Source organism: Hemitrygon akajei, unplaced genomic scaffold (genome assembly GCF_048418815.1).
Source record: "Hemitrygon akajei unplaced genomic scaffold, sHemAka1.3 Scf000050, whole genome shotgun sequence".
In the NCBI taxonomy this organism is placed as follows: domain Eukaryota; kingdom Metazoa; phylum Chordata; class Chondrichthyes; order Myliobatiformes; family Dasyatidae; genus Hemitrygon; species Hemitrygon akajei.
This window is the reverse complement of record NW_027331936.1, coordinates 4,055,883-4,060,656: the sequence shown is the minus strand read 5'-3', so window position 1 is coordinate 4,060,656 and position 4,774 is coordinate 4,055,883. Positions and strand designations below refer to the sequence as shown.

The following is a 4,774-nucleotide window of genomic DNA, read 5'->3' as shown; positions in this document are numbered from 1 at the left end:
ACTTCGGATCTTGATGTGAGATTATCAGAAGGTTGCCCTGTCGAGTCCTGTAACAGTGGCTAACCTGAAGTTCATGGCTACATGCATCGATTTCAAAGTGTGCCGCGCCGCGAATAAGATGACCGGGTTACGCCGTCTTCCTGGGAAATGTAACCTCATATCGCGTCTTCCTTTCACGCAACATTTAAATTTATGCATGTTGTCTGTGATGTATTTAGGAAAACACGCTCATAAACAACACGTCAGAGCTCCCCCAAATGCCCATTGGAAGGCGAAGTGTGCTTCACATATACAGGTCGGCTGCAGTGGAGGAAACACTGCAGTTGAACTTTTTAACGATTGGGAAAGGAGTTTCAATGCAGGTTTCCTTTCAGCAGCAACGTGCGCGGGGTCGGTCCTGATTGAGACGCGAAGAATGGGCACTGGAATCTGGAAACATGGCTAATTTTGAAGGAAGAGTGATGGGCGATGACAGCCTGATAGGGCTGGGGATGTCAGAGTTCAATCTGAGGTGTGAGGGCGCAGTGTTGTCCTGTATCTTGCCTGTCCCTCGGTGAAACTGAGATTTCGGTTGATTGAGCGTATTTTAATCAACGATAATGTATCAGATGATTACACCACATGCCGGGACTAGTTGTGTAAAATTAGTTAATACCGTCGGTAGTATTCATGTTGAATAACACAGTAGTCAACACTGTCGGCTGGACCTTTCAAAACATCTCGTCTTCTCTGACCACAATCCTAAACTAGTCTAAACCTATCTTCACGCACCAAGTCCATTTCATTCTATTCTCAGCTTCTCTGTCAAAACAAACAACACTTCCCTCTAAACAGCAGCAGCAAGCTGAAATAAAAGTTTCTTTTCTACTACCCCATCCCCGGAAACTTGAAAGCACATTAATCCTTTGATTGGTTACAGTAATGAAGTTAACCATAAGTTCACCACCATGGCCGGGATAGATTAGTGGTCTAAGGCTTTGTGTTATGGTTGCCGTTTCCACTGGAGAGGTAGTTTCCAATCCCATCCATGAGAGTTCTGCATTCTTACTCTCTTTCGTTCTTTGTGTTCTTCATTTTACAGCCAGTATGGCTGAAGGAAAGTTTCTGTCATTCAGCAAATACCCCCATCCTGTTGTCTTTCATGATCTTCTCGTTTTCCCCTCGACTGTCAGAAAGATATGAATCACCCTCCACACACTCTCTCTCATTCCATCTCCATACCAGTTTTTACCTAAACAGCAATGTGGTGATGTCATCGGCGATGGCAATCATACTCGACGTGAAGTGGGGGTATGTGGATGATAGATTCCACAGTTTGAATGGAAATCCTCTTGTGAGTTTCGACTTAGATGCACCGAAAAGAGGTAAAGACAGATAGTAAATTTGGAAGGTGACGTGACATAAAATGGAAGGTCACGTGACGGAACAATGCTTGCCAGTGAAAGGATGATCAGACTAACTGAGCAGAATGTGAGACGAACTTGCGAAACACACACAGTATGCTGGAGGAACTCAATAGGCCAGGCAGCATCTCTGGAAAAAGAGTACAGTCCACGTGTGAAAATTCATCCTGGTGTCAGTTGTTATTGTCTGCCATTTATCAAACGTCTCCGCTGTTCATGGTAAACCTGCCCGAAATCATTCTAATTATCCAGCTTCTACCAGCAGCCGAGGCAGGGAATTGCCGAGGAACATCACCCTATGCAAGAAAAATACGCTCGCAATTCAGTTTTAAACATGCGTCCCTTGTTTGGCTCCTTTCCATTGGCAAACCCATTCTGACATGCGCTACATCAGGGTCCCTTATATTTTTATTCTGATTGAATCAATTAACGAATACTCTTGTAATCTCAAAGGAATACGGGCCCAACATATTTCGATATCAGGCTCTCCTCTCAACAACGGAGAGGACCACGGGTTTTCCACCAATTAACTTTAAATGGCTTCGGAGTTCAGTTGTGACGCAATCTGCGAGTGCAGGCTCGTTGGTCTAGTGGTATGATTCTCGCTTCGGGTGGAAAAGCACATGCGAGAGGTCCCGGGTTCAAATCCCGGACGAGCCCCGTTATTGGATATTATCAGCGATTTGTTTCACGATTTTTGCATTGACGCTCGAGAGAATTGCCTATATCAAACAGAAACTCTGAAGGAGGAATTGGAAATAGTTTTCAAGGCAGGTAAGTTTAAAGTGTCACATTTTGGAATGTCAAACCAGCTGAGTATTTATTCTATGAGGGTTAGAGCACCGGGGAGTGCAAATCAGCAGGGAGAGAGAGTCGTAGAAGGACATCGTTTGCTGAAACCCGTCTCATGTGCAGAGAGACTGTGGGAAAGGTGTTCGGCACGCTGGCCTCAGGAGGTCAGTGTAGGAGTTGGGAGACTGTGTTGCTGTTACACTCTGTTGTGGAAATACGTGTAAAATGGAAACAGCGCAGCAGTCTTTGGAAAACGATGGGTCTGCATGTTGATGAGCGCTGTAGACATTAATGTGGAAGAACAAGAAAGCGGCAAGTGAACTTATATAGCTTAACCTCTTCCCTTTTCCCGACCAGTACACAAGTGCCTCTAACTTGCATAGAATATCGGCTTATACACTTCATAATGTTGCGAATCGGTGCGGAAAGAAATTAGGTGACAAGCGAGACTGCCCACACCGGTCACATTGTTGTGCCAAACGCTTGGGGTTTCGAGAGCTGGAATTTTACCAATGAACTCATTTTCTGCTGATCCAGATTGAGATTCCCAGTTCTGATCTACACCAACATCTGTCTTACGGATGTGACTTACTTCAGAATCAGAATCAGATTCGGGTTTAATACTTGGGACGTATGTCGAGAAATCTGTTAAATTAGCGGCAGCAGTACAATCAATACATGATAAATATAGAAGTAAAAATCAATCAAACATTCAATCACAGTAAAAATATGTATATTAAATTGTTAAATTAAAAATAGAGCAAAACAGATAAAAGAGTGATGCAGCGTTCATAGGTTTAATGTCCATTTAGACATTGGATGACAGAGGGGAAGAACAGGTTCCTGAATCGCTGAGTGTGTGGTTTTAGGCTTCGGCACCTCCTTCCTGATGGTAACAGTGAGAAGAGGAATGTCCTGGGTGATGAGGTCCTTAATGACTCTCTGAGGCACCGCTACATGTAGATGTTCTGGATACAACGGAGGCCTGTCCCCAGGGCGGAGCTGACTAATTTCATAACTTACTGCCGGTCTCGCCGCTGGCTTTTCGGGGCAGCGATGAAGATCCTCCATCCCTGTCAGTCGGCGACGTTCAGGGATTCATTCATCGTGTCAATCGCGTCCTCTCGGTTTGCGCAATTGCCTGCCAAGTCCCGGGTAGCGATTCAGAAGTACCGACGGATACATATGTAGACGGACTCCTCATTTTCGTTTCACTGAAGTTTTCTTTGACCAGTTCGGCTTGATATCTCTGAGCTGAACCCTCGAATTTGTGGGAGCGGTGAACACTCTTAGTCTGCCCTCCACCATTTGAGTTGTTTGGCATGAGTGACCCTACCAAGAGCCAAAGCATTAACTCCTAACTCCAGCCAGCTTCGCTCTCCAGGTTACTGAGCCAGGCAAGCCTTCACACCGCGACTAGGTTGTGTTCTGTTTGGAGTCTATGGATGTGATCACTAATTACAAGCCAACCCTGAGACGAATACCAGGAATGTCTGACAACATACCGAGCTGAAACCAATCACGTGAAAGTGACAGTCTCAGCCCATCCTGAGTTTGCAGTGAAATGTGAAAACCCTTTCTGAAGAGTGTCGTTCTCCGTGACGCCGCTCGCTGCTCCATTCTGTAGACACTGAACCATTTCAGCAACGACCAAGGACTGATTACTCACAGTCGTTCACACCGGTTGGTCCGGAAGAAAAGCCATTGCGTTGACTGTACTGCTGAGCAATGACTGGGACGGGTGAAGCACCGAGGAGGCGGTGACTTTCCCTGCTACCCATAATGCACTCGGAATTTGAGGGAACACATCGTTTACGTTGACTCTGCAGGCAATCCCGTTTCTAATGACACCAATAGGAGTCTCAGCATCAGATGGATATGCTGGTTGGGTGGAATCGAAGCAACAACCTTCTCATCAATTTTAGTAAGACCAGGAAATTAATTGTACTCCAGGGAGAATGCGTCAGGAGAACAAACGCAAATCCTCACTGGAGGTTCAAAAGGGTGAATCTATGGTACTTGTTACCACGGGCTGCGGTGGAGGCCGGGTCACTGGGTGTATTTAAGGCAGAGATTGATAGGTTACTGAGTAGTCAGGGCATCAAAGGTTATGGTGAGAAGACGGGCAAATGGGACTAAAGGGGAGATTGGATCAGCTCATGATGAAATGGCGGAGCAACCTCGATGGGCCGAATGGCCGACTTCTGCTCCATTGCCTTATGGTCTTATGGTCTTCTGGGTAAATATCTTCAGGTTCCTGGGCGTCGACATCTCAGCGGATCCATCCTGGTCCCAACATGCTGACGTGGTCACTGTGCAGAAGTCATAATTGTTCATTAATGCGATTTAGAGTGCTGTCGAAGAATCAAATGCATTTCTGTGGGCGTACCTGGACAGCATTGTCAGTCATTGCGTCACAGTCTGGTGTGGGGCGGGGCTCCAATGCGTAGGATGGAAAGAAGGGGCAGAGTGCTGTAGTGACGGGCACGCCTCGCCAATATCATGTTCTCAATACGGTGCCAAAAGAAGGCTGGGTGCATTATTCAGGACCTTCACCAGACCAAACATGCCCTCTACAT

General features: G+C 46.2%; 1 non-coding gene across 1 annotated transcript; it reads left to right on the top strand.

Annotated features, from left to right (window-relative positions):
• The first annotated feature begins 1,979 nt into the window (after window positions 1-1,979).
• Window positions 1,980-2,063, top strand: trnap-cgg (transfer RNA proline (anticodon CGG)). The gene is given in 2 exon segments: window positions 1,980-2,015; window positions 2,028-2,063. It is a non-coding gene; the product is annotated as a tRNA-Pro (tRNA).
• Window positions 2,064-4,774: the final 2,711 nt, after the last annotated feature.